The sequence below is a fragment of the Symphalangus syndactylus genome, chromosome 1, assembly GCF_028878055.3.
Source record: "Symphalangus syndactylus isolate Jambi chromosome 1, NHGRI_mSymSyn1-v2.1_pri, whole genome shotgun sequence".
NCBI lineage: Eukaryota > Metazoa > Chordata > Mammalia > Primates > Hylobatidae > Symphalangus > Symphalangus syndactylus.
In genome coordinates this window covers 36022135-36040645 of record NC_072423.2, presented here as the reverse complement: position 1 = coordinate 36040645, position 18511 = coordinate 36022135, and the positions used below count along the sequence as shown (strand labels likewise).

The following is an 18511-nucleotide window of genomic DNA, read 5'->3' as shown; positions in this document are numbered from 1 at the left end:
TGTGCCAAAATCTCAGAAATCAAATAATTTACCCATGTAACCAAACACCACCTGTTCCCCAAAAACTATTGAAAAATATATTTTAATATAGATATATATATATATAATTCAAAAACTGATTCCATGATATTCTTGAAGACAAGATGAAAAAATAACAGATCCTAAATAGTGTGGTTAAAGTTACAGGTGTTTATACAACTATTCTTAAATACTCCTGATGAATAGGTCATGTGTTTGTCTAGAACGGGATCTTTCCAGCGTGCTGCAGAGCTCTGCTTTTGGCTCTGTCTGAGCCACCATTTAATATCAGAGATTTGTGTGCAGATAGAGATATGAGAGAAGCAGCACAGATGGGAGTCACGGATGCAAACCAAAAGCTTAACGTTCACCAGGAATAAATGGCAACTACTCTCCTTAGGCATGTGGAAAAACAACATACCAAACAAACAGAAATCAAGTGCAAGATGAACAACCCCATGGGAATGACTTGGGAGAATGAAGAAAACTTTAGAATTCTACTAGAAATCATAAGGACTTGATTAAAGGGAAAATACTGCTAGTTCTTACATGGGAAGACTCAGTGTTATAGAGACGTCGAGTCTCCCTCAACTGATACGTACTTTAATAAATGAGTTTAATTCATTCTTATTTGGGGAAATTACTGATATATTTGAAAATCTTTCTTGAGGCTCTTTTGCTTAGGAAGGCATACGTAAGGGCTTCCAGGTCACTGGCAATGTTCTACTTGTGGGTCTGGATTATGGTGTCGGGGCATTTGCTTTATAATGATGTGTTACATTTCACATGTGTCTTACACCTTCCAAATCACAACCTCTTTCCTCTCCCCAGAGGCAGCCGCCATCCACATTTTTATAGTAATCAATTTCTAGCACTTTGCAGCATGGTTTAAGATTCATTCAGGCTGAAGGCATGTTGCCATAGTTTACCTTTATTGCCATTTAGCATTTTTTTGTTTAAACGTAATGCAATGTGTTTTCTGTTTTTCTGTTGGTGATTATTTTGGTTATTTCTGGTTTTGTTGTTGTTATTGTTCTGTTTTTGGCTTTTTTGTTTTTGCCACAGGGTCTTGCTCTGTTACCCAGGCTGGAGTGCAGTGGCACGATCTCAGCTCACTGCAACTTCCACTTCCCAGGTTCAGGCAACGCTCCCTCCTCAGCCTCTCGAGTAACTGGGACTACAGGCACAGGCCAACAGGTTCGGCTAATTTTTTTTTTTTTTAATTTTTTGTAGACGTGGTGTCTCGCCATGTTGCCCAGGCTGGTCTTAAACTCCTGAGTTGAAGCAATCCTAAAAGTTCTGGGATTATAGGAGTGATCCACTGTGCCCAACTATTTCTGATTTTTGAATATGAAGAACATTGCTACTATGAACCTTCTTGTATATGTGTCTTGGTGCCTGGGTACTCAGGTTTCTCTTGGAGTTATATTAATATACATATACACACACACACACCTAGGAGTAAAAGTGCTCGGTCACAGGATATGAGAATCTTCAACTTTAGCAGATAACATCCAAACTGTTTTTCAAGGTGGTCATAGTATATACTTCCTCCAACAAATGTCTGATTCCTTTTTTAAAATTTATTTTTTAGTGACAGGATCTTGCTCTGTCATCCAGGCTGGAGTGCTAGAGCATTCTTATTCTTCCACATCATTGCCAACTCTTGGTATTGCCAGACTTCTAAATTTTAGCCACTGTAGTACGCCTAATTATCTTTAAAGTTGTCATGTGAATACTTAAGTTTATACTCTCAGAAACCCTGAAACTAATCACCACATATTTTCCCTGAGACATGACAAGAACATTATATGATTTTATTTTTCACTGCTGCTGAAAGCTTACACACACTCACCCATGTTATTATCCAGAGTTTTAGACCGAATTATTTTTTAAGATAATATTTTATAAGCAATGCTTATTATATGGATTACTTTTTGTTTGTGTAGCATTACTTCTTCCATCCCTTTACTGTGTTCTGGGTTAATTTTCCTTCTTGAAGGAGAATATTCTTTGGTAATTCTTTCAGAGAGGGTCTGTGGTTGGTAAACTTTCTGAGTCTGGAAATGTTTTTATTTCATGAAAATAAGGTGTCATTTCATATCACTGGAGTGATATGATGAATTACTTAAACAATTATGTTTTAAAATTAGATCCCCACTTCACACATATTTTTAGAAGGGTCCAGTATTAAAGTGTATACAATGAAATTACAAAAATTGACAGAATAAAATATGGATGATTGTTTACATATAATCTCAGAATAGGAATTCCTCCTCTATTATGACATAAAACCTCAAACTTCACCTTTTCAAAAAAACATCATGAAGTTAAAATACTATTGCAAACCTGGGAAAAAACAATTGCAATGCATACAGAAAGCAAATAATTTATTTTCTTAAAATACAAACAGGATTAAAAATCAATAGGTCAAACAAACAAAAAACCTACTAGAAAAATTTGAATATAAAATTTACAGAAAAAGAAATACAAATTGTCAGCTTTATTTCAAGATAAAAACGCAAAATAAAATGAGATGTCATTTTCACCTACAGATTGGCAAACATTAAAAGATTTTGTCATTTCCAGTGTTAGCACCAGAGAAAGCATGATGTAAAGACACATTTTGTAAACTTTTTTAGAGATAATTTGGTAATACCTATCGATCTAAAACGTGAACTTTTACTAAGTAATCAGAATTCCAGGAATTTATCCTAAGGATGTACTAACAAAACTACTCAAAGATGTATACAAGTTAATCAATAAGATTTTGGTTAAGTCAATTAAGAAGCATCTTCACAGATAGAATACCTTTGCAGCCATTGGGAACATTATGGTAGATCTATATGTCCTAATATGAAAAGATATCCAAGTTATTATGTTAAAAAGAAACAGTGCAATAAAAAAGTAGAGTGTGATCCTTTTTGTTTTAAAAAAATACTATATATGCTTATGTATACAGAAACCTTCTGGAAAGATAAAAAATAACTAACAATGATAACTTCTGGAAAGTAGGCCTGGTGGTGGAGGTGGAAACCTAACATTCATTTTACATTCTACTCTACTGTTTGAACTATTTCACTGTATACACTCATTTTGAAAAGGGGGTTTTAGTTAAATGAAAGCTTGGTTTGGTCCCACCATGTAACCTGATTTCCCCAAAACTTAATGTTGTTTCCACCTATATTATTAGATTACAGCATCCACAAAATAAAATAATTACGCCCTTTCTGGTGGGAGTCGGAAGCAGACTGAATATCCTTCCTGACAAATGGAATATCCCATAGATGACAGACCCTGCGTCATAAGCTAGGGAGTTTCCACTATTTTCACAGGCTCCACAACCTTAAGACAAGGATAACAGAGAAAGGACTTTTCATTTGTGTGGGAGACTAAACAATTCTTAAGATTTTTTCAACTCTATGACACTGTAACTCTAAAATTTACAAAAATGCGTTTAACATTCAGGATTTTGGAAATATATCTACTCTATAAGACTTCTAGGATCATGTCAAAATGACAGAGGAGCCAATTTCAAAGGGCTCTCACTAGTCAAAGGTGGAGCATTTGTTCATCAAAAAGAAAAATAAATGCAATGGTTTCAAACACATAAAATCTATGCAATTCCCACAGACTTATAATAATAAAAAGTAAAAGCATCATTGGTCATCTTTGGAGATTGCTTGGGTACCAACTCATTATACTGAGAATGGATAAATATGAAGAGAATCAAGCATTTATTCTCTTTCAAGATTTATCTTGATTTTTAGGGAAAGCAAAGAGTTTATGAGGAAAATTCTCCTTTATAAATGAATCATAGCTAATCATTGCAGGAACAACAGAATTAGAAAAATCAAAATTTTCAACCTTAAGAAAATGGTAGATATAGGCCCTGCTCATCAATGGTTGCTAAAAATCATTCAGGTGAAAGGCAGATAGAGAACCCCAGAATGGATGAGGATCCAGCTTCACCTGAACCCACTGATCAACCTCAGCATCGCTAAGTGGGACATCCAGTCATTAAGTGCATTCTGGGTATAACGTGATAGGGAACACAGACCACTTCCCAGGAAGTATTCTTGCCCCTCCCTCAGATTGAGCCTAAAAATTGGAATTGAGCCTAATTCCAATCAAGTTTTAGATTCACCCAAGAAATACAGGAGGTAGTGGCACACGGTCAGCAATACCACAAAGATGCAGTCAGTCAAGGCCTTAACATGGGAAATTCTAAACTGCACAATAAATTACCCAGTTTACTAAAAAAAAAAATGGCATACACAAAAAGAGGGAACTGCTGTGAGTTAAAAGAGACATGTTAGCAAAATGCAATGTACAGAACTTATTTGGATCTTGAGTTGAACATACCAACTATGAAAGACATTTTTTTCAACAGTCAGGAATACTTGAACATGAACTTTTAGATGATGTTGAGGAATGATCGTAAATGTTGTTGGTTGTGACATAGTTTCAGGGTTAAGGTTTTTAAAGTTCTTATCTCTTACAGATACACATTGTATTTATAGATGAAAGTATTTATAGATGAAATATGATGCTTGAGATCTACTTTAAAATAATTCATTAAACATGTTGCAAGGAACGCATAAAAAAGAACAGGAGGCTGATGTTTTTGTACAGCGGATGGCAGGCTCTGCTGTGGTGTGTTTTTGAAATTTTTCATAATAAAAATTTTAAAGATAAAAAAGACAGCCTATACATGTAAAGCATCTAATATTGCATCTAGGAGGCACTCAACATATTAGCTATAATCATAGTAACAGCACAGAAAAAATTCTACTAATTTTTACTGACAAAGTTAATAAAAGACATTGAAATTGATCATTATGATATGATTTTGTTAGTATAGACCTTAACTGGGGAGACAGACTGGATCAAGTAAAGGCTCTGACTCTCACTTTAACATATTTACTCAATGTCTCAAATACTGCATAGGAATGCAGTGGCGGGCACCTGTAGTCCCAGCTACTCGGGGGGCTGAGGCAGGAGAATGGCGTGAACCCAGGAGGCGGAGCTTGCAGTGAGCCGAGATTGCGCCACTACACTCCGGGCTGGGCGAAAGAGCGAGACCCCATCTCAAAAATAAAATAAAATAACATAAAATAACATAAAATAAAATAAAATAAATAAATAAGTTCTTGGACTATGAACAATAAACTTTTAAAAATAAGATTCTGAAGCTAGCAGCTTAAGTTTTTTGGTTTAATATTTCTAGATGACAGTGTATTGGGGCATTTCCTGCTTAAATAACTTCTTTCTTCTCGTTAATATTTTCACACTTTCAGAACTCAGCTATAATGAAAATTAAAAACTAGAATTTTCAAATTACTTTTATAAGATAAAAAGTGAAGTATCTCGTGTGATAAATGGATATGATGTCTAATTTTTTTCACTCTTTTGGGCTTGTTTCACACATACTGTCTCACTATATAATTACCCTAATTAACTTCCGATTAGTCCCTAATAGGTTAAGAGGGTTCATTGCATATTGAGAACCATTTTCCTCAAGAAAATAAAATTCCCTATATTCTCCACCCCCATCACACAGTTACCCATTCATCTTCAGGTGTAGTTCCTGTAACAAGATAAGAATAGAGAATCTCTGTGGAGACAACCCTGCGGTCCATTGAGCCCTGAAGCAGTGCCTGGAAATACCATTAACAGGCCATGCCTGGGGCCATATATGAGCCTGACCACCTTAGGGATGCTCAAGGTAATCATTAACTCCCAACTTCCTGAGTCTAAAACCTTCCGGGACTCCTTGATATTTTGAGAATATAATATTGTAAGAAAGGGAGAAAATGCTTTTTAAAATCATAACTGCCTTCAAGGAGTATGGATGCTATGACAGTCAAAGGGGCCAGGGTCTTCCATGCCAGTCTTCCATGCTGATATGGTAATGAGCCCTGTTTTTCATCTGAGCACAATAATGGCTTTTGATTTGGGCCTGGTGCTGGGCGAAGGAGCATGGGCAGAAGAGAGTTGCAGTGCAGGTCTCCATAAATAACAAGAGGAATTTGGAATTCCTGGGGGCAATCTGATGGGGACAGGGGAGGGGAAAGGAAAAGAGACTGAAGGAGAAAGAGGAATTTAGTCAGTTGACACAGGCTGGGACACCATATATGCAGGGAATCCAGCCAGTGAGATATCTACTGGCGCAGTGGCCAAAATGACCTTTACGAAGAGGGAGGTCTACTATGCAATTTAACATTGTGTTTCTGCAATTTAAATACTTTTGGTTTTCCCAAAAATTGCTGTACAAACGAAAGCCTTGATATGGTTTGGCTGTCCGTCCCCACCCAAATCTTATCTCGAATTGATTCCTACGTGTGGGGGGATTACAGGAGGGAGAGACCTGTAATCCCCACGTATTGAGGGAGGGAGGTGATTGGATCATGGGGGCGGTTTCCTCCATGCTGTTCTCGTGATAGTGAGTGAGTTCTCATGAGATCTGATGGTTTTATAAGTGTTTAACAGTTCCTCTTTCACACACTCTCCCCCTGCCTTGTGAAGAAGGTGTCTGCTTCCCCTTCCACTACAATTGTAAGTTTCCTGAGACCTCCCCAGCCATGAGGAACTGTGAGTCACTTAAAGCTCTTTCCTTTATAAATTACCCAGTCTCAAGAAGTTCTTGATAGCAGTGTTAAAATAGACTAATACGGGCCTTTATGATAAAATTTTTGTTTATGTTTTGTTGCTATCTTGGTAGCAGTGGGGTGAAGAAAATCAAAGAAATACACTACATTCTCTATCAGGTTGGGTGGATCCAGTGTGGAAGAGTATAAAGTTCATAAACTCAAGTAACTCATCGAAAGAAAGGAATTAGATCCAGAGGTGACCATGAGGACATGAGCCTCTGGGAATTTGCAAAAATGGGCAAAGAGCTTAGACTTTCTACCAGCTGTGGAGTGTTTGAGCAAAATCTTCTCTAGCTCTTAAGAGGCAAGGTTACCTCAGTTGATAATGAATCTCACGACTCTGTGCTTGTGCTAAAACGTCGCCCAACTTTCAAAGAGGTCATATCTAGTTTCTCTCTTTCTTCTTCTTCTTCTTCTTTTTTTTTTAGAGACAGGGTCTCACTCTGTTGCCCAAGCTGGAGTGCAGTGGCATGATCATGGCTCACTGCAGCCTTGAACTCCTAGGCTCAAGTGATCCTCCTGCTTCAGCCTCCCAAGTAGTTGGGACTACAGACACGTGCCACCACAACCAGGCTAATTTTTTAATTTTTTATTTGTAGAGACGGGGCCTCACTTCATTGCATGGGCTCATCTTGAATTCCTGGCTTCAGGTGACCCTCTCATGTTGGCCTCCAAAGTGCTGGGATTACAGGTTTGAGCCACTGTGCCTAGCCCACATCTGGTTTCTAATGTTGAAATGAAAGCCAAATTTCCTTCATTAATCCCCTTCAGTCTGTTCCCATTGAGCCTAAATAGTTATAATCATTTCAGCCTATCTTCCTATGAAAGTGAGTCAATCTCCATCAGCGTTTTAGCTGAACTTCTCGGACTCGTTTTGATAATGACTTATTGTTTGTGTAAGGTTGTGTTTAAAACAAATGTTATCCAAGTTCAGTGCTTCTAACCATTACCACTGACATCAAGGAAGTTGAGTGTGTGCGGGATTTTGGTCATCCCCAGCAATCCAGGAGGACCCTGTTCTGGGAGTCTGAGGTCCCAGCTTTTGGTTTCAGCTTTACAGCTTAACTTGACTGTAAGCCCTCAATTTCCTTATCTGCAAAAATGCAAAAGCCTTCAATTTCCTTATGTGCACTGCTCACCTTATAAGACTGTTGAGAAGACTAAAAGAGGTAACACATCAATGATCTGATTCAGAACACAAAATTATGCAAATAAGGGTTAATATTTGGGCTGATAATAGTTCAACAATGTAAAAAATGTATTTCCTTTGTTAAGGACTATTTGATTCAACAGTGTGCCTGAGAAAAGAATTACTCAACCCTGACTGTTCTTTATTTCTCAATGGGTGATCTGGCAGCAGTCTAAACAAACACAAAATTTAGAACTCCTTTAAACCTTCCTAGTAGTTCATTTTCCTTCAAGCATTTAAGCAAGCCAACAACCCAAAAAACTTCCAATTTCTCTCCTATGAACAAACTCTGCACAGAGAACTCAGCCAAACTCACTTTAGTGGTTACTACCCTGAGGCTTTTGACAGTTCAAAAAGTACTTCCTTTGTAAGCCAAAAATCTAATCATTAGAGAGGGCCAATCTCAATGAAATAGCCTCAGGACTGTAGCACTTGAGTTGAGTAGGAGAAGCACTTTCCAGAATAGTGTCTCCCAGCATCCTACTGGTTCAAGGCTGCAGTTGCCTTTGTCTGCTGTCGTCCCTCTGCTGAATTCTCTTCCTGTTCCAGGGACCAAGGCTGAAGAGCCTCCAGGGCTCAATCATGCAAATGCTGATCAGATTTAGGTAACTAGGGCAGAGAATTTTACAGAGGGGTGGAGAAAGTCACTAGAGTGACACAGTAAAAATGCAAATTAATTTCAGAGCAAGCACTTTACCCACCTGCCAAGGCACTTAATGATTTCGGATGAATGGCTCTGAGTCTGAGGGCCACCATGATGGCTCTTGGCTAGACTTTGGTTTCCCAGCCTCTTCTCCCTGAGCATCTAAAAGTTATTGCATGAAAGGGACATACACTCCCTGAGAAGAGAGCTCCACTCTCTGTTCCTTATCTTTTTCCTAAATGCATTCTCTCCTCAGGCTTTTCTCCTTTTCATTCCATTTCTAACAAAACCAAGTACAACTTATTTACACATTTGAAAATCTTTATCGTCTAAATACCATCCATTATTAATCGTATACCTGATCCGATACACAAAGCAAGTCAGTCAGGGAGCAACGGCTTGCATTCTGGTTCCTCTAAAAATGTAGAGTTGGGGAAAATGATCAGTTGGGAGTAATTATAGGGCTTTTTTTTAAGGAATAACTTTTTCTTTTTATAAAATAATAAATGCTCATTATAGAACCGGGCAAAAAAATTATAAGTAGCCTTAAATCTCTTTTGTTGGAGATTGAGCATTTGGCTATGAGACCCAGATGTAGACAAATGGTGTGTGAGCCCAGAACACTTTCCTCTCCATGTATCACCCACAGGAGAGAAATGCACAAAGGAAGCAAGGTGAGGAAAAGCAACTCCTTGCTATTAGGAGAGGTTTTGGCTCCAAAGCTGAGATTCGAACTCCAGGACCTGTGCTGGTTCACATGGAGTGCTCCTTTTCAGGAAACTAATTGGGCCTATATAGCCTTGAACCCATGCGGGATATAAGCTGCTCCATGAGGGACCTCTAATCCTGAACCCAAGAGGAATGATAGCTGCCCCTATTGAAGGGAGGAGTCAGAATAGGGGCCACTTAGGCTCTAGACCTATGATGGGCAGTAGCCCTGGGTCCAATTGCAGGTGGAGAGAGCAGCTCCGGAGAAAGAAAGAGAGAGATGGGACTGCATAGCAATTCTCTCCAGCCACGTGTGCTGACTGGGAAAACAAGGCCTGTTGGTGATCTAGGATATGACAGTGCAGATCCCCCTTGACCTCCTTGGCTAGGCTAAAAGGAGTATGGAGGGAGGAGTGGAGAGATAAGGGGAGAGGTTTCCCCTAGAAATTTTTACCTTTGACCCTACACCCCCATTTTCAGGAAATCTATCTTAGGAAATAATCAGGTACCTATGGAAAGCTCTGCTTATAAGAATGGTCAATATGGCATTATTCATTTCATCTAAAATTTGGATATTAAATGTTAAATTATGATAATTAAAATGATGAGGCTTTCAAAGGCAGGCACTACATATCAAAGTTAGGAGCTATTGCTCTACCAAAGCCATTTTCTGATATCAGCACCATTTTCAAGGGGTTCAGCTCATAGCTCCAAAATATTTATTTTTCTGACTTTCACATGACTAATCCATTTTTCCAACAAGTAAAACAATAGAAAAAAGACAGTGAAATGCCTTTCACAGATCCAAAGAGTGGTGAAAAAGCCAAACATAATACTCAAAGACATTTGCAGCTGGGCAGGACTTTGGAGATAATTTAGTCCAGTACCCCTCATTGTACAGATAATAAAACTGAGTCCTGGTGAGAGGACATGACTTACCCAAGGTTAGGTCAGAAGCAGAGCCCTGCATCTCTGACCCTCCCATCTGGGGCTCCCTCTGCGGCCCCTCCCTGAAGCTGCAGGGTCCTTTGCATTCTGGGAGAGATTTGGATTAGGCCCTTGCTATTGACACAATCTCTGATTAAAATTGGTGTTCAAATAGAGATGCCCCATTTAACAAATACACGTGCAAGACACCCGGTAATATTCGAATGTCAGTAAACAATGAATAACTTCTTTTTCTTTTAATCTTTTTGAGACAGGGTCTCACTCTGTTGCCCAGTCTAGAGTGCAGAAAATTTTTAAATTTTTGGTAGAGACAGGGTCTCCTATTTTGCCCAGGCTGGTCTCGAACTCCTAGGCTGAATTGATCCTCTCACCTTGGCCCCCCAAAGTGCTGGGATTATAGACATGAGCCACACACCTGGCCAACGATGAATTTTTTTTTTGTATAAGTATATCCCATGTCCATATATATTATTTGTGTGTATATACATATATATGCATAAACACTAAAAATTGTTTATCTGACATTCAATTTGAAAGTCGAAATCTAGGCACACTTTTTAAAAATTTGGGCATTTTTTATTTGCTAAAACTGGCAACTCTATATTCAAAAAGAGACATGTCAAAGATTGTTAGAATAAGAAAAGATCATCCATTCCAATTTTCCGATTTTTTTTTTTTTTTTTTTTTTTTTGAGACGGAGTCTCGCTCTGTCGCCCAGGCTGGAGTGCAGTGACGCAATCTCGGCTCACTGCAAGCTCCGCCTCCTGGGTTCACGCCATTCTCCTGCCTCAGCCTCTCCGAGTAGCTGGGACTACAGGCGCCCGCCACCACGCCCGGCTAATTTTTTTTAGTAGAGACGGGGTTTCTCCGTGGTCTCGATCTCCTGACCTCGTGATCCACCCGCCTCGGCCTCCCACAGTGCTGGGATTACAAGCGTGAGCCACCGCGCCCGGCCCAATTTTCTGATTTTTTACAGATGAAAAAACTGATAACAGAGTGAAGCTGCTACCTGCTAAGGTTCCATGGTTGCTTGGTGACCAAGTTGAGACCACAACTCAGAGGAGATGGTTACCAGGGCCCCTTCTAACACACCATTCTGAATGTGCCTTCCTTCCTGACATTAAAAAAGTTCAACTTACAAATCTTTTAAGAATGAAATCCTAAGAAATCTCATGTGCAGTCAGTTTTCCCTCCACACCTCTCTTAGGTTGCAGCCATACACTGAGGGCTTTCCTTGATGCCAAAACAACATAAAGCAATAGAAGATTCTTGGAAGATCTTTTAGAATGGTGGATCTCAGACTCCAGCATGCATCAGAATCACCTGAAGGTGATCACTTGTTAAAATGCGCATCGCTGGGTCCCACCTCCGGAGTTTCTCATGCTGGAAGTCTGGGACAGAGACCTACGATTGCCATTTCTCACAAGCTCCCAGGTCATGTTGTTGTCGGTCCAGGAACCACACTACAGAACTACTGGTTTAGTTGACACAGCCATGCCTATTCAATGAGAATTCCCTGATTAAACCAGAGAAAAAAGTCTTGTGTTTGGGAATATTGTGTCTCAGTTACAGAAAATCATATTCTGGGCCAGGCGCAGTGGCTCATGCCTGTAATCCCAGCACTTTGGGAGGCTGAGGCAGGTGGATCACCTGAGGTCAGGAGTTCAAGACCAGCCTGCCCAACCTGGTGAAACACTGTCTCTACTAAAAATACAAAAAAGTTAGCCGGGCATGGTGTTGTGCACCTGTAATCCCAGTTACTTGGGAGGCTGAGGCATGAGAATTGCTTGAACCTAGGAGGTGGAGGTTACAGTGAGCTGAGATCACGCCACTGCACTCCAGCCTGGGCGACAGAGGGAGACTGTCTTAAAAAAAACAAAAAAATCATATTCTGTGCTGTATGTTATTAGAGATACTGTTTTTTTAAGGTCAAAACCAGCCTAAATAAGTTTGCCGAGCTGAGATCAATAAGATTGGACAACAGCAATGAATTAAAGGATTATGAGGCAAGTTTAGTTGGGAAAGGAAAGAAGGAATAGGAATAATGATTAGTTTCAGGAAAGAGGAACCACGTGAACAACCTCAAAAAGCACTGTAGTCAGAATGTTCTGTGACTATTTCATACCTTTTATTTTTTTCCCCCAAACTTAGCTATCTAATTACATGGCTAATTGCAGCTGAATGAAACGTTCTGTTGAGATTATTAAGGCCAATATGAGAAATTCTGAGGCCTTTGTTCAATCACTTTTGTGGGAACTCCGCGCCCCGTTTCTACTGTCAGAGCTGGAGGCCGCAATGCAGTTTCCCACCCCTCAGCCCCTCCTTCCCTCCCCGTCCCTCCTCCTCCCAGCCACGGCTGCCTCCCTTACTGCTCCCTAAACAATGACCAGATTGTTACACCTCTCTTGGCTTCTTCTGAAAGAAACCACCCAATTGAAGTTTTCAAATCTATCCTTTTCGTCCTTGTCCTCCTTCAACTGGCCGCTCCGCAGCCCTGAGCTCCAAGGCCAGGGAGTCCTGTCACATGTCTGCATTTCGCCTCACACTTTGCATATAACAATGCATATATGTCATAATTATTTGCTCTTCCACCAAATGGCATAGCTCATTTCTATAAGCACTGGGGGAAAAATGCTCTAAAACATCAAATTACATCTCCAACCTGAGGGGACTGAGAGAGACATTCCCAGAGAAAGAGCAGTCTTTTCTGAGACACTTGGGTGGCCATGGTGTAATTCTATGGACAGAGCTTAATTGGAAAATATCCATGGCAGTAAATAAAGAGCAAAGGAGAAAAACATTCCCCTCAGCCAGCAGCTGAGGCAGAGAGAGTCGGCCCTGCTTGGTACTTATGGATCCCTAGGAACTCATTTCTAGCTTGCCTGAAGGCAGTCACTGGCCCCATGAAGTCAGGAGCTAAAAGCAAAGGGTAATAGTTCCCTAAATGTAACTTCACAGTCCAGCAGCCCTCCCAGGAAACTCTGAGGGGCACCTCACCTCTGAGGCAAGTGCAATAAAAGCAGACTTCAAATCTCAGCTGGGAATTTAGGGGATAAAAATTAGAGTTATCTCCTTCAAGGATACCAGTGTGGTATCCTTGCAGTTTAATACTGGGTTCTGGTTTCCTCGCTGCCTCTCAAATAACATGCCTATGATTCCCTGCAGAGAGGCTGGGAGCCCAGTGTGGGCCAGGAATAAAGAATTGTGATATATCCCAAGTAACTGAGGCCATGATGAGAAGCAGCATTGGCTTGCAGGATTACAGCAGTGGAATGGAAGGGGAACTTGTCACCCAGACCCCTCTCACCGCCGTGTCTCAGAGCCTTCATGGAGACAGGCAGACACATTCTTGGGGAGGGGTTGGACTGAGTCACACAGTTCAGGAGGCCACTACTAATTGCTGGTCAAACCTGTCTGCAAGAATGAACTGGCATGGAACAGAGAGGATGAGTGACCCAGCAAATGTGGCTCAGAGGGGGCACTTCAAGGGCTGGCTGCCTGGACCTCAGCAACAGCCACCAAAGGATTGAAAGGACCCGGCTGTGGCTTGTGAGATGGCTTTATTGGTAGGCCAGGAGCCAGCTGGGTACAAGGCATGATTTGGGGGCCCTATGAAGATTTCTATTGCCAAGCCCTTTCTTCATTTGGAAACTCAACAATATAGCCTTTTAAACATAAATCCCCTTGAAGAAGAGTGGCTTACTCTCTCCAGTGGGCATTTATCATATTTTGATCTTCCAGATAGCTCCCTCAACAGCTTTGGGAGGATCGTACCCCTACTGCTTCTGTATGGTGTCTTGGAACCAACATCCCACAGGGGCCCGATCTTCACTCTTCCCACCCCTGGTATAGTCAGGGGCTAAGCTCAGTGACCAAGGCACAGCCAGGGTGATACCTTTTCCTGGAACTCTAGGTCTTGCACAAGTAATTTCCTAGATGCAAGGACAAACTTTTCATCACAGCAGCAGCAAGCAGACCCTGCCTGCTTCATGGCCACTGCCTGTTCCTGATGCCCCTCTTCTAGGCCTGGTCCTCCAGCCTCTTGTGACTTCATCCTCAGGAGTTAGGGACTCCATCAGTCAGGGGTGATTGCTGCAAGCAACATAAACCAATTTGGGTTAATTTGATCCTCACAACTACCTTGTAAGTTAGATAGAAGGATAATTATAACAATCTCTAGAGTGGGGAAAGAGGCTCAGAGTGGTAAATATATTATGAAGACCCAGCAGTTCTACATGGCAGAGCCCAGACCTGAACCAAGGTCTTCTGTCCCTCCCTCCCTCCCTCCCATCTATGGCCCAGGCCAGCCTCCTCTCATATAGCAGAGAGTATTTTGATGCCTCAAAAGTAATCAAGAGAAGGGAGTTGAACCCTGAGTTCACAATTAATGAAGATGATCAAAATCAGGTCCTTCCAAGAGTAATTTGGCTGAAGGTGTGATGGACAGAGCAGGTGAATGAGAGAGCACCAAAAGGAGGAAATGGAATAGCCTACAACAGAAGAGAGGGCACAAAGGGTATGAATGCAAGGAGGAGAAATTATTAATAAAAATAATAGCAAATATAAATAGACATATACGCATATATGTGTGAATGTGTTTGCTATGTGTAGGCACTGTTCTAAACTTTGCCTATTTACATTTCATAGCCCTGCAAAGTAGGTAGGTATTACTTCCAAGACAAGTAGGGGCTGGGACGGTAACTCACTCCTGAAATCCCAGCACTTCAGGAGGCCAAGGTGGGAGGATCGCTTGAGCCCAGGAGTTTGAGACCAGCTTGGGCAACATAGTGAGATTCTGTCTCTACAAAAAAAAAAAAAAAGAAAAAGAAAAAAAAAAAATTAGCCGGGTATGGTGGCATGAGCCTGTAGTCCCAGCTACTCAGGAGGCTGAGGTAGGAGGATTGCTTGAGCCCAGGAGTTTGAGGCTGAGGCTGCAGGAAGCAGTGATCACACCACTGCACTTCAGTTTGAGCAACAGCAAGATCCTGTCTCAAAAAACAAAACAAAACAAAACAAAAAAGACAGACAGACATGTATTACCATTGTCGTCATTTTACAAATGCAGAAACCAGGGCACAGAGAAGACAGGGTCACATCACTTGGTCACACTGCTAGTAAATAGTACAGCCTGGATGTGAACCTATGCAGCTTGGTTCCATTCAAGTACACTTAGCCTTTATGCTACCCTGGCTCTCCCAATGAGTAAGTCAGCCCTGAGAATACCATGGAAGTAGAAAGAACGCTGAGGTTCATGAGGTCCAAGAGAAAGTTGTCCAAGTAGAAGGGGCATCAGTTTGGATCCTGTTCTGCCTGAGAAGAGCTAGGTCATCTTGAACAAATCATATACCATCTTTAGTCTTGGATTCTACATCTAAAGAATAGAGCCAAAAATACACCTTTGTGAGGAATTCAACACAAGTCTTACAATATTAGGCAAATAGTAACTAAATAATATTCCTCTGTTGCTACACTGGAGGATATTTAATGGTGTTTCATAGGAAGTGTGAAGGAATTGAGTAATGGTGGATCAAACTTGGGATCCCTCTCCAGCCTGGGAAATTAGTCTCTCCCCAAGAGAGATTTAAAGCATTCATCCCTTTGCCACCCCCTGCAGAAAACTGCTGTCCCTGCAGAGAGGAAGCCACCCGCAAAGAACACAGAGACACAAATCATCCATATTAGACAACCCAAGAGGCACACTTGGTTTATTGTCAGAGCAGGCAGCCAGCAGAAGGTATTGGTGGGAACAGACTTTGTAGAAACCACTAGATAAAGACTGAGCTTAGAGGCAAGCTTGCTCACATGTTTTGGTGGAAAACTTACTACTGAGGGCTCAGTCTAAAGCATGGAACAGGAGTCTCAATATTGCAGTAGAGTGAGATGCACAAGGTGTGAGACATGGCAGAAGGCCTCCAGACTGCACCCAACGTAACATTGTCTTCACCACGCTTATCAAGGCTTATCATCAGCTCCTCGTGAGAAAGAGCTGGGGGTGGTATTAGAAGTCATGGTTCTCTTTGTAGTTGTTCTGTATGTAGCCATATCAAAATCTGTCTGTCAACCTATCTTTCCATAAATATATGATCTTTGCAGAGCATGAGCTCAGTCTTTTTGATGTCAAACCGCAAGTTAAAGAAACCAGCCAAGAAGGTTACGGGGCACTATCTAGACTTGGGAAATCCTATGATAGTCAAAATTCTGTGCCTGGAGTAGATAAAATAGGCAAGTGGCATCCCATAAAATTCTATCTTGATAAAACTTATTAACTTAATGTTTTATGTAACATTAAAATATTATACGCAAAGCACTTACAATAGTGTTTCGCCCAGAATAGGTCATTTCTACAAGAAAATCTCTCAGGCAGTATCATTTTTTAAGTGCCCAAGGTCTAAAGATGACTGTATTTGATTTGATAGGGATTACCAAGGAAGATTGGACAGACTAACCATAGCTGATCACATACGCATAATTATCAACAGCTTGGTAGGGTGATTGGAGCAGGAGAGTCCAGTGAAATCCATCAAAGAGGACATTTTGTCAATGAAGTGCAGACAGAGCCAATGGAAAAGGAGAGTTTCAGGTTACGGAATGGGATATGTGGATGCCTGAATTCTGGCAGAGGCCGGAGGTAGAAGGGAACATGAACACAGAGTGAGCTAGGTAAGAATGGGATGTCGTTGGAGAGGTGGCTGGAACACACGGTTGGGGAGTGTGGTTGGAGCACTCAGACAGTACACTGAGAAGAGGCATCCAGCAGGCTCCTGTCAAGGCTGTGACAGGCAGGAGGATGACAAGCTTGTTTCTGGAGGGGGAAAGGAGGACAAGTCAGAGGAGAAGCAGAGCAAGGACTTCCAGTAAATTCTGCAATAGGACAGGAGTGTAAGTTGGGGGCAGATTGTGCATCCCTGGTTATGGGAAAGCCCAGCATGCACGAACAAACGACCAGATGACATTCCAGGAAAAGAGAGCTTCTGTGCGTGTGTGTGTGTGTGTGTGTGTGTGTGTGTGTGTGTGTGATGCCTGCTTCTACTGCGTGTTCTGGGGCAGGGGTGGACATCAGGTTTTCATACAAGTACCAGTGCCCGGCCAGGTAGCTTTTGGTCATAAGAGCCAAGACAAACAAACCTCTAGATAAGGGAGAAAAGGCGACATAGAGCAGGATAGTGTCCAGTGAGTGGAGCAGGTAGATGAGGCCAGAGGAAGCAGGCAGGACAAGCCACATGGGGAGGCAGCCTGTGGCCTGGCTTTTGAAGGAGGAGCAGGAAATTGGGCAACGGAAGAAACATTCTGCTCCACTTTCCAGTTCATTTTTTTTTTAAGACAGAGTCTCACTTTGTCGCCGAGGCTAGAGTGCAGAGGTGCTACCTCTGCCTCCTGGGTTCAAGTGATTTTCATGCCTCAGCCTCCCCGGTAGCTGGGATTATAGGCACCTGCCACCACGCCCGGCCAATATTTGTATTTTTAGTAAGACGGGTTTTACCATATTGGCCAGGCTGGTCTCAAACTCCTGACCTTGAGTGATCCACCCACCTTGGCCTCCCAAAGTGCTGGGATTACAGGTGTGAGCCACTGCGCCTGGCCTCCATGTTCTAGTTCTCTATGCAGGTGGGTCTCACACTTGAGCATACATCAGGATCACTCCAAGACTTGTTAAGACAATTTCTGGGCTCCAACTCCAGAATTTCTGATTCAGTAGGTCGGGGATGGGGCCTGAGAATGTGCATTTCCTACATGTTCCCAGATGAAAATGACACTGCTGTCCTGCGGACTGCACTTTGAGAACCACTGATCTAAAACAGTGGCCTCAGAAGCAAGGTCTCCTGACCTTCTCTGGCCCTCTTATTTCTCGTCTCTTTTTCTCTCCTGAAGTGAGTCATAAAAACCAGAATTCCTCTTTCCCAAAATGCATCATAGAAACTAGAATTCCTCTCCCCCAAAGCAAGCCGTCAAACCTAGAAAGGTCATTCATTCTCTCCCTTCTTTCTTGAGTATCCTCATTCCAGAGGGGTTCTTGTGCCATATCCAGGAGGAAGGAATGCCATAAAAAGAGGCCAAGAAGAATCTGAACAGACAGGCCTTGCTGGGTTTCTGCCTTCCGCTCTCAGCATTCAATCACTTGCCCTTTTTCCAATCACATTTCTACACCACTGTCCATTCTTCCTCAAACCTAGGCAGAAAAATAGATCTTTGGGTCTTTATTTCTGAAGGCTCCTATGTCACGTAAAGCCCGGATTAAGTAAATGTGTCGTGCTTTTCTTCTGTGAATATGTCCCTTATGGTGGGTGAGGACCTTTCCATGCCTACAAAACCATGGAAATTCTAATTTAGGAGCACAGAAATAACTACACCCCT

At 41.7% G+C, this 18511-nt stretch overlaps 1 protein-coding gene across 1 annotated transcript in view; it reads left to right on the top strand.

The window, feature by feature from the left end:
- Positions 1-6522: 6522 nt before the first annotated feature.
- Positions 6523-18511, top strand: part of MAPK4 (mitogen-activated protein kinase 4) — a 208451-nt gene continuing 196462 nt past the window's right edge. The window contains exon 1 of the mRNA XM_063639964.1: positions 6523-6576. The gene's annotated coding sequence lies outside the window, so the exon portion shown is untranslated. The remainder of the gene's footprint in view (positions 6577-18511) is intronic.